Source organism: Eumetopias jubatus, unplaced genomic scaffold, assembly GCF_037043125.1.
Source record: "Eumetopias jubatus isolate StellerSeaLion01/CBP00866 unplaced genomic scaffold, mEumJub1_p1.0 scaffold_5, whole genome shotgun sequence".
In the NCBI taxonomy this organism is placed as follows: Eukaryota; Metazoa; Chordata; class Mammalia; order Carnivora; family Otariidae; genus Eumetopias; species Eumetopias jubatus.
In genome coordinates, this window is record NW_028274811.1 from 62,367,666 (window position 1) to 62,379,854 (window position 12,189).

Genomic DNA, 12,189 nt, shown 5'->3' on the forward strand with positions numbered 1-12,189 from the left:
TGAAATACATTTATATTTTCATAGAGTTTTTTTACAGTCTTAGCCACATAAAAAAATTACTGGTAGAAATTTCAGTATTGTGGCAGGCTAATCCTAGAAATTTTGGAGCCTCTCAAATTACATCAGGTAAATGCCAGTTTATGTGCGGGGCATTTTCTGACTCCTTATTGCTTATCCCTGATGTCCATCAATGAATGTTTCCTGTTGTTGGGTTTGGCAAATCATAAAATCTTCAAAGGTTTACACTGTTCAAATACAAACTTGTATTAGGAATATGATTTAGGATCCAGCACCCACTGAAATAACTAAGTTCTTTTGTCTAGTTTTACTCTGAAGGTCTGTAGATGTGACAGTGACACATTTTCTGCTGCTCCTTCCTCTATATCAGAGCAGTGTTGCTGGTCTCCTCAGGACTGGAGAGCCAAGGTAAGTAGCTTGTGTTAGTGGTTCTATTAGGACTGTGAGTCCGTGCAGGAATCTTTCTAGCCAAGGGATTTTAGTTAAAATAGCACGCAGAAGAGAGACTTTTTTTGTACTTCGATTTTTTTACTCCAGTTTTATTGAGATATAATTGACATATAACATTTCATGAGTTTATTTTTTTTAAAGATTTTTATTTATTTATTTGTCAGAGAGAGAGAAAACACAAACAGGGAGAGCAGCAGGCAGAGGGAGAAGCAGACTCCCTGCTGAGCAGGGAGCCCAATGCGGGACTCAATCTCAGCACCCTGGGATCATGACCTGAGCCGAAGGAAGATGCTTAACTGACTGAGCCACCCAGACACCCCATCATTTCATGAGTTTAAAGTATACAATGTGTTGATTTGATATTCTTTCATACTACAAAATGATTACCACCATAGTATTAGCTGACACCTCCATCATGTCACATAATTACCATTTTTTGTGTGATGAGAACAAATAAAATGCGATCACTTAGGAACTTTCAAGTACATAACAGTATTATTAGCTGTGTTAATAATAATAATTATTATTAATAAATATGTACATTAGATCCCCAGATCTTATGCATCTTATAACTAGAAGTTTATAGTTAAAAGAGATACTTTTAAATTGCCAGGGTCAAAATGCACCATCTCATACCTTGACGGTATTTGCAATGCTGTTCTTTGGATGAAGTCTTCTCTTAGAGTATTAAAACCAGCTGCGTCTGTTTTCCCAGCTTCTAGCCTCCAGTCTTGCAGCCTTCACAGTCCACAGGTCTGCTTTGTGAATCTATGCCCTGGATTTGGTCCTCTGTGTCCTATGCCTATGTATTTGACAGAAGGAAGCTAGTAGGGAAATGGAAAATAGCTCTTCTCCTTGGGTCTTAGAGCAGAGATGGACTAAGCTGCTGCTCCACATCTCTTTTGTTAATAGACCCTACCCTGGGGCTGGGGAGGCTACCTGTGGTAAGATTGCGGAGTGGCCACTAGTATTCCCCTCTCTCTATCTCTATCCCTTGTGATTATCACTTCCCTTAAAGAGTGAAGTGTATTTCCCCAGCATTTGAATCTGGCCTGGCCTGATGATTTGCCTTACCAATAGAATGCAGCAGAAGTGATGCAGGGCTGATTCTGAGCCTAAGCATCCACTTGTTCTTCTGGAATCCTCTTCGGCTGCCAAGTAAACAATTACAGGGCAGAGCCTGCTAGAGGATGAGAGACCACCGGGAAGAGAGATGAGCCATCTGAGCTGAGGCCATGCTAGACTAGCAAGCCCCCAGCTGACCCAGCAGCTGACCATGGATGTCTCAGTGAGCCCACCCGAGACCTGAAGAACTGCCAAGCTGAAGTCAGCCTAATTGCCCACCTGCAGAATTTTGAGCTAAAAATCGTTGCTTCAGTCACTGGGTCTTGGAGTGGTTTGTTATGCAGCCAAAACTTACTTAGTTGTCATCAAGGTTAGAAGCACTTTCAAGTTAGGAGTTATATCCACATCTGAATTATCATACTTACTACATAAGAGGAGAGAAAGAGCAGAGGATGAAGCATATATGGAAGAGAAGAGATATAAAAGAAGGAATATATAGTTAGGCTGCTAATTACTCTCAGCCCATTCTGGTTATAATCCAATTTCTTCTCCCACTAAATAGATCACTTACAATTCAACAGGAATCTTTTGTTTTCAAGACTCAGAAACTCCCCACACTGCCTTAAGTAAAAGAAAATTAGTCTCGAGGGTATCTCATGGGTTCCTAAGAGTCTGGATCCCAAGACCTAGCTAGGTCTTCTAGAGTGACTAAACCTGGAACTGGCATATGATGTGAAATCAAGGGAACTTTCTCTGCTTGGTTGTCTTTCCATCTCTTTCTCTTTGGTGTGAGATCTCGTATCACTTCTGCCTGTTTGCTTCACTTTTTCTCTTCTCAGTTCTCTGCTTGCCCCTAGCTTTAGCATGCCTATTCCAAAACAGCAGCCTCGGCTTCAAGTCTTCATGACCTTCTAGCTCAATTTCCATAAGTTCAAATTCCCAGTCAGAGAAAATCCAGTTGGTCTTCTGTGGTCCAGTTAGGTATGCTTGAATGGTAATTGGCAGGGCCAATAAAAATACCCTTTTGTTGACATTGGGCAGGCATCTTTTGTAAGAAACAGGATTCGATTGCTCTTCTTAACATCTGCTGTTGGCAGGAGTCACCACTCTGAGTTTCTGGAATTCCTTTTCTACAAGTCACCAGTAGATTTTTACTTTTGCCTTCCAGTGGAGGATCCCCTTCTGCATCCTTCCATTGAGGAATATGAATGAGAATGATCAACAGTTTCCTTTCCTGATCAGGCTAGGGCAGGGACTAGAATACCTTTCTTAGCCCAGGGCCCTGCTTCATATGCGTTCATGGTGCTCCTGGTGTCCCAAGATTTTGTAGTTTCAGCCTCTCCTTCATATAAAACTAGCTTCCAATGCAATAATGTTCCATTCAGCATCTGGGTCTATCCTTTTTTTTTTTTTTTTTTTATTAAATTCTGTTTTTGTTTTGTTCTGTTTTGTTTTATAACAGTCAAAATCTAAAAGGCTGCTGGTTGAGACACTCTCTAGTGGCAATTTATAGTTATATGGATTTTATGAACTCGACATTTTTTGAAAACAAATCTGAGTATTGACATATGGTTACCAGGTCTATATTTTGCCACATAAGGTCATTACAAGCTCCCATATTCAATTCAATTGTCATCCTTTAATGTTGGATTGAAACCTAGGAAATTGCCATTTTTGCAGGTCAAAAACAGTTAAATATTGGCAATTTCTGTGGTTCAGTATAGTATATTAAAGCATATTTTAACTTGAGAACTATAGAAAGGACATAATCTTATAAAAATTAGCCTTTACAATGCATTTATTTAACTTTATGAAAAATGCACTATACTTTACTTAATTTTCTTGTTTCATGATCGACCATGAAGACTTGATCATGGTATGGCACTAGTTTTTGGTGTGTTTTTTAATCTTAATTTTAATTTAATTTAATTTTGTTGTTGTTTTTAGTTTCAGATTTTATTTAAATTCCAGTTAGTTAACATTGATGTATGGGTTTTTTCTTAAACACATGTCTAGTGAAACATGTCTGTGTGATCCTCCTAGGATGACTTTCATCCCTGAGAATGCTTTTTTCCTAGCCTCTGAGGTAGGGTTCTGGCCCTCCCTTGGTCCAAAGTCATGCTCAAAGAGCAGTCATGTTCTCTGAGGCCCTCTCAAGCCGTTGTTGGGTGAATCCTTCACTTGCACCCACCTTGGGTATTTGGGAGACATGTTTGCGGCACCCAGTTCATTGCCCCATTCCCCCTCATACAGTACATGGTCACATTTACAAAAGGAGCCTCAATAACCTCCCATGGCTCCTCAGTGAAATATGTAAACCAATTTTTCTATCAACCAGGAGTTAAAGATTCTTTCCTTGGATTGTGTTTTTTTACACAACTTTTCTATCATCTCAGACAACTCCATCAGCACCCTGTATTTCCTACCCAAGCGATCTTCGTCTCTCTTATAAGCAAGATCCAGACAGATTGTATAACAAACTGGCTTTAGCTATTAAAAACATCTTTTTAGCTCTTGGCGCAACAAGCAAAACCACTCCTGATGAAAAGAAAGTCTCTCTCTCCCATATGGTTCTCTAAAGAAATACAATTTTCTGAATTTACTGTACATGTGAAAACAATAAACAATTTGCATTTCTTTCTTTTTCTAGTAATTCAAACTCTAACCTGAGGGTTTTTAAAGAATAGATTTAGTAATTTCTACATTGCACCATTTTCTGAAATATTACTGATTCTCAGTGAAGTAACTAAGCCTTAGCCAAATGTTTCAGTTTATCTTTCTTTTTTTGTGAATCTGCAAATGCGTCAGAAAAACGTTTACTGTAATGTTAGAATGTGCATGTGTTGGCATTAAAAGTGTGGTTTTGTCCCTACGGGGAATCAAATAGAAGCAAAATTACAGTTAATTCCTGGTATCTGTGGTAATGGAGAACAGACTGAGTTTGTACCAAATAGTATTTGAAAAATTTATTTTAGAAATTAAGCTGAACCTTGTTCTTCACTAACCCTGCCAGAGATCCACAAGTAGTCAAGTTCTTCTCTCTCCTGCTGGCTCAGCCAGAGTCTGGGATAGAAAAATGGCCAGCAGGAAAGAAAGGTAGAATCAAAAGACTTATGGTCATTAGATTTTCTCTACATGTTGACTACAGCTCTTTTGTGGAAAAAGGAAACCACTCTGTAGTAAAAGAAGAGGACAGTCTTTCTACTCCTTTGGTAAGGCATCTTGTCTTTCCTTATGATTAAAGAGATGATCATCAAGCAAAATTCATGTTACCTCCTTTCCAAATTCAGTTTTCAGTTAATAACTGGAAAAAGTAGACAGATTTCAGAGAATTCTGAAGCCTCTTTAAAGTTACTCTCTTCGGGGCACCTGGGTGGCTCAGTCAGTTAAGCGTCTGCCTTCAGCTCAGGTCATGATCTCAGGGTCCAAGGATCGAGCCCCGCATTGGGCTCCCAGCTCAGCAGAGAGCCTGCTGCTTCTCCCTCTCCCTCTGCCTGCCGCTCTGCCTACTGTGTTCTCTATCACTCTGTCCAATAAATAAAATCTTTAAAGAAATAAAGTTATTCTCTCAAAAATGGGAGATTTGAAATGTAGCTTAATGGGAAGAATGCCCCCCACCCCAGAACCATCTACTTCTAGCCAGTAGCCTGTAAGAGAAAGGATTTATTTCATCTGGTTCAGTCTCTGACCCTCTGGGAGAGGAGATGACATACATGTTCTCTATGGCCTCTTGGCTCCCACAAGGGTTTTCAATAGACCAGAGAGGCAGGGCCTCACTTATTCTGGATCTGTAATATTTCCTGAATGTAAAGAACTCACATGCTTTCAGGGACAAGAGTGCATTGCACTCGTGGTGTCCAGATGTGATGCTCCAATGATGTCAGCCATTAATTTGTTCTGAAACTATTATTGTTATCTGTTGAAGAAGATTTAGAAAATGACTTACAGTTTTAAGAAATCCTGGAGAATTTTGCAACTTTCTGCTGCTCATAGCAGTAATCTTGACACAACTCTGCAAATGCTTTGGAGATATATGATTATAAAAGATATATATGATTATGTTAGGGATGCAAGAAACCTTAATTAACTACATTAGAGAAACTCAAAATACAAAATGAAATGATGGTTTTAAATAAGGCTGGATATCATAATTAGTCGCAGATGGTTCCTTTGTAGTCAGGACAGTTCTCCCTAACAGCCACATTTCTTTGTTTGAATGTCACAATTGAAACTGAATTAGTCTTATGCACTGTGTTCTCATCCTCCCAGCTTCTTTGGGACCTTACAGTGTAGGCCTTGTGAGATGGCCATTGAGAAGAAAAGATTGTGTCCTCCATAATGTGCTCTTTACAAGGCAGCTGATGGTCTTACAACCAACCTCTACAACCTCAGAACCAAGGGTTTCTCTTTCCTTCCAATTTTCTGTATTTGCTTTTGGTAATGGAAGACATTTTCTCTTTCTATGATTCAACTACTCAGGTGCCCATTGCCCTGGAGGAACAGGCTCAGAGGTCTCAGGGTATCATCCTCATTTGCTGCAGGAAACCAGGCTCATCACCAAATTGGGAGCTCTGATTCTCATGGAGAATACCGGGTAGATCAGGGAGAGGTATCTTTAAGCAAATTCTGTTTGCCATGGAAAACCAGGGAAAATCAAACCAAAGGAAACACAGTCAATTGCCAAAGAGGGTGTTATCTTCAGTCCTTTCCAAGAGACATCAGTTGTTTCTTGATATCTCTAATAGAAAACTTGTCAGAATAAATAAATTTGTTTCCAGTTCTGTCCTACTGATAAGTTTTGCCAATTGAATTATTTAATTGGTTGCAGTCATCAGTAAGGAAAATGTAGACACACCCAGGCTTTTCCTATAAATGATTCCCCCAAATCTGCATTTATTTGTTTTGGGATCCAAGGTTCCTTTCAAAAATTTTCAAAATATTGATGGATTAACACACACAATCTGTTTCTTCCTTACTCAGAGGAAACTAAGTTAATGAATCATTGCTTTTTGTCAGCTGGTACTTGATTTGGAGCAGGATGAAGCAGGCCTTATCTCTATGATGTGGGTGGTGGACTTCTTAAAGTCTACGTGACAGTTAATAAAGAATAGAGTAAGGCATTTTGTATCTAGATTCATTTGTATTTAGAGTCAAGGAAATGATAATATTTGGGTAGATAAACAGTGCTACTTCCTCTCTCTAGATCTATGTATTCATATATGTGCTTTTTGATTTTTAGTTAGTAATATAATAAAATAAAACCTATTTTGTAATAAATGCAATGCATAGGAGACCAATGAATCACACTAAAACTAAGGTTTTCCCATGGACTAAAGATTACTCATTACATGTAACTATCAGCTTTTCAGGAGAAAACGGGCTATTTCCCAGACCATGTGAAACAAAACCAGCCCTTAGTTTTGTGTGAGATATTTAGTGGACTAAGCAAAATACAGTACCTCTTTTGAAATATCTGGATGATTGCTGAAATTCTCCACTTTTCTCTTTAGTGGATATAGAACCCAAACTTGCCATTTTTAAAAAAAAAAAATTATTTATTCATTTGAGACACAGAGATACAGTGAGAGAGAGAGAGAGAGAGAGAGAGAGAGAGCATGAGCAGGGAGAAGCAGGCTCCCTGCTGAGCCAGGAGCCCGATGTGGGGCTCAATCCCAGGACCCTGGGATCATGACCTGAGCCGAAGGCAGACACTTAACCATCTGAGCCACCCAGGCGCCCCCAAACTTGCAATTTTGAAATAGATGTATCTGTTTCACTTGCTGATATAAAAACACCTTATTTCTGTTTTTGATCCCCCTGTAATTTGTATTTTTCCCATAGGACATCTTGCTTTTATAGCTAATTTAAAACAAATTATCAATATTGAACAACTAGCAAAATGTTCATCAGCAAGCATTGATCAACTAGCAAAATTGTCATCAGCTTGGCATTCCCTCATTAATGTCAAGGTGTTACTGATTATGCAGTCAGGGATTATCAAATGCCTGAGTAGCAAAATAGCATCTAAATTATAGTGAATATCTTCAATTATAATACATATTTTCTTAATATTCATGTATTTTATTAACATATCACACATACTTTTGATTTCAGGCTCTGTCCTTGTAAGTTCATATGGATTCGCATGGCCCTGTTATTATATTTAATAATTTGTTGCTGGAGCTGATTTCCCAACTGCAGCATTTTTTTTGATTTTAGGAGCACTAAAGAGTTGGTATTAGAAGTGTGAGAAACTGGGCAAGTCATTTAAATTAGTTTTATATTATTTAAGACTGCAAATGCTATAAGACAGCAAATATGAAATGTCTGTTATTAATGCTACATAGCATTTGTCACCCTTAAAATAGGCATTTAGAATAAGTGATCTCTCATTCATTAATTCATTCATTTACTCATTTATTTGTTCATTTATTCAACAAATGGATATTAAGTATTTACTATGTACCACAATGCTGAGACACACTGATGAGAAAATTTAGATACAGGCCTTGCTTGGAGTCTGATGGCATAGTAAGTAGCATTTATTGAGCATCTAATCTCCAGTTACCTTGAGAATTTTGACAATCCATGAATCTGACAACCATTCAGTTATAATATGAAATCTATAATCTTGGTGGAAGTCAAGGTGATGAAAGTCTTTCTATTTCTTGCCCACACCCTTGCACCTAGAGAGCAGAAGGCAGGGAAAGGGAACATGGCAGCAATGTGAGGGGAAACGTAGGTAGCTGCTGCTGGTAGGCATGGGTTTATTTTTCTTGAAGGGTAAGGGTGGCTATATATGTGTGAGTCATACTATGAAGGTGATGGTTATGTTCAGATCAAGAAAATGCAAAACTCAAATCTCCTTGCCTTTCAGTGATTAAAGGAAAGTCAGCACCAGTTTGGGAAATATGAACCCCAGAAAAACACTTCTGAGGTCTTTTGTTTGCAGGTCTTGCATTTCTTCCCTTGCCTAAAAAATGTATTTCCTCTAGATCTCTTTATTGCATGGAATGAGGAGTAAAAGAGATTCCTTAAGGCCAATGAAATAAAGGAAGTCCGTTTTCTGAAGGGAATTCATGTGGTAACCCCTCTCTCATCTCTGGAATTTCCTGGGCTTGCCACTAAAGGAGTGGATAATAATCTTGCACATACTTGTGTTTCTAAGTGAGCAACTCATTTGGACATGCTGAATACCATGCTTGGTACAGGAGATTTGTTAGAGGACTAAAGAGAGTAATGGTAGATTATTTGAGTAGATTTTAGTGCAGCATTCTTTTTAGGATTTGATGAGCTGTCACCTACCTATGAAGTGAGTTATGGATGTGTTAAACTGTATGGGTTTTCTGATCTATATATGAGTGGAAACAGAGTATGAGGATTGAGACCTGAGACTATGCTGATGTCCACCCCACCATGGAGGGAATGTTTCAGGCATTAAAGAGGTTATGAGGTGCAGGCTTGTTGAACATCTTTGGAAATATTTTGGTGAAAGACATCAGTAAGACATAACTGACACTGGGTGAAGAGGTGTATTAGGAGAGCCTTGCAGTGTCAGTGAGCACAGGGAGACAGCAAAGTCTGAAGCTTGGGAGATAATTTTTGGAAAATGTACTTCATCTGACGAAGAGGGAAGGGAGGATAACATGATGAACTGGACACAAAGCTGGTACTCAAGTGGACACTGATGAATGGCAAACTACATGTACTGGGAAAATGACTCTTTTTAAAAATTTTTTTAAGATTTATTTTTTTTAAAGAGAGAAGAGAGAGCTCGACAGCACTTGTGAGTGGGTGGAGGGACAGAAGGAGAGGAAGAGAGAGAGAGAAGCAGACTCCCCGTTGAGCTCGATCCCATGATCCTGAGATCATGACCTGAGCCGAAATCACAAATTAGATGTTTAATCAACTGAGCTGCCCAGGTGCCCTAGAAAATGACTCTTTAACCTGAACCTTGATTCCCAAGAAGAGCAGATGGACAGAGAGAAGCTCCAGAAAGGAGCAATTCAAATGGGGAAAGTAAGAAATGTTTCAAAGAAACAAGTAAGTAGAAGAATTAAATGTGAAAATATGAGCATAAGGAACTCATTATCTGCCTCAATCTATTACAGTATGTATACTATATATAATCTGTTATATAATCTATATATTATAGTATATATGATTTTTTTCCAGGAGGAATGGAGTACTTTAAATAGGGCAAGTATGCTGAGAAGGAGGAAGAGTAGTAGCATTTAAGACTCAGAGTAAAGTTCCTTCAAGAGGAGGACTATTTTAGCTCATCTAGTGGGTAACACTGTCAGGGATCAAGGAATTTAGCATGTGGTCCCACATACAGAGCTTTCCCCATCCGCATCTCAGGAGCAGTGGCCCCCTGACTCCTCAGATCACACACCGTGTGACTTCTTCTTATGGGGGTATGTCAAGAACCTTGTCTTCTGACCACTTCATCTTCTCACATCTAAGGGCATGAAGGACCACATCAAGGCGGCCATTTCGGTATTCACAGTGTGCTGCTACACAGGTTCTGAAATGAATGAGATGCAGGATTGAGGCCTGCCAGGTGACATGCAGGATACATAATGAGCATCTGCAAGAGTGAAGAAACTGCAGTGGCTTCTTTACAAATTGGTTGACTGCATGTTCACATACAACTTAGATACTGAACAATAAATTTTTTAAAGTGTTCATTTTGAATAACCTGACAGATATTCAATAAATATTTGAAATGAGTCGTTATAAAGTAGTGTTTATTACATGTGTGGTATGTTCTCAGAACTTTGATAGAACTGTAGGGAATTTTTAAAAAAGCTCCAAGGAGTTTATAATTTTGTTGACTTGCTTAAAAATGGGTGTACTAAATTCTTAAATTTTTTATTTAACAAACATTTATATGAGAATACTGTGTGCCAGAGATTTTTCTGGCAAGTGCTTTACAGATATTAACTCCTGTATTCATCTAGATTAAATGACCCAACGATTGGAAGTGCACTTATGAGGACTTTTATAGAAAAGCCTTCTTGAACAGAGGGAATACAAAAGGTTGGATATATACTGTGAACATAAGAAAGTCTAGAAATGGACTGTGATTTACTATTTTTCATGTCCAGAGCCCACTCTATGTAAATTTGTCAGGTAAGCAAAATTTGCCTACATGTTCCTCTGCCTTCAGATATTAATTGAGCCCTAAGTTTGTTTTTTGCTTTCTACAGTCTCTCATTCTGGTTTCCTGGTTGAGTTTATCTATCTGTGATTTCTAAAATGCTGGGGTAGGCCATGCACTGATGCCAATTTTGGGTGCCAAGAATTATGATAAGCTGTTCATGGGGATCCCTGGGATGAGCTTTGAGAAGGTGTCCAGTGATTCTCCTGGCATCTGAAGTTTCTGACTTTAATCAATGGAAGATGTGAATTTAACCAGTTACCATGATGGTTAGGGTAATGCTGACTAGAAGTGCCCCCCACCTTTTATGAGAATACTTAGAGCCATGGGTGAATTATGTTGATGAGTTGGCTTGCAGGAACTTCTGTTTACCCACAAGATGGCTTAAAATATTCTAATTGAATTTACAATCTCCATGCTCCATTCCTTACCAGAACAGACATTCTTCTAGTGGAGGCGCCAACCTGATCCCATCCAAATTCAGTGTCATTCCTAGAATAGCTAACAACCACTGCTAAATATTTCCCAAGTAAGCCCCGCTAAGAATAGTGTCTTACTTCTAGAGCTCTGACATGAGGAACTCAACACCCTGTTGGAGTCTGATAAGCTGAACTTATTTTTGAGTGCTTTGTCCAAGTGAGACTGAGGAGGGTGGAGTCTGAGAAAGATTCAGGTTGACTGGGAGTCTAATAAGACTCCCTGTATCATCTGTGACATGGCATTGAGTGATGCTGTATGAGACCAGAAGTGCCTGTGAGCATGCCTAAATGCTAGATTGACCACCTGTCAGTGCCTTGCGCACCAAAGAGACTTACATTAACTCTGTCCAAAAATCAAAGTTTCACTTTTCCTATTTTGTGGTTCTTAAACATTAGTTGATAACTGTATGATACCTCTCCTACTTGTGCTACAATTTGTTGAAAAGTTAAATCTCCATCTTGCTTTCTTTAAGGCAGAAAAACATACTTGCTTCTTAAGAAGTTCAATTTATTTTTTTTAAAGATTTATTTATTTATTTATTTATTTGACAGAGAGAGACATAGTGAGAGAGGGAACACAAGCAGGGGGAGTGGGAGAGGGAGAAGCAGGCCTCCTGCTGAGTAGGGAGCCCGATGTAGGGCTTGATCCCAGGACCCTGGATCATAACCTGAGCTGAAGGCAGATGCTTAACGACTGAGCCACACAGGCGCCCCAAGAGGTTCAATTTATAAGGGCTTATTATTAGTCTCCAAATTTACTGTCACCTTACAGTTGATATGGTACTGGACACTGAAAGAGCAAGAATTATCATCCCATTTTTATTAATGAGAAATAGAGGCTCAGATGGGTACCTACTAATGGTTCATACTTAACAAATAATAGGAGATTTTGAACTAGACCCCAGATCTTTGGACTTCCTTGTGTGATATTGCCATTACTTAATCCTTAAGTGTCCAAGGGCTGGTCCCCACTGCCTCCTGCTCATGTATCTATCTGCTTTAGTTTGGCAAAGA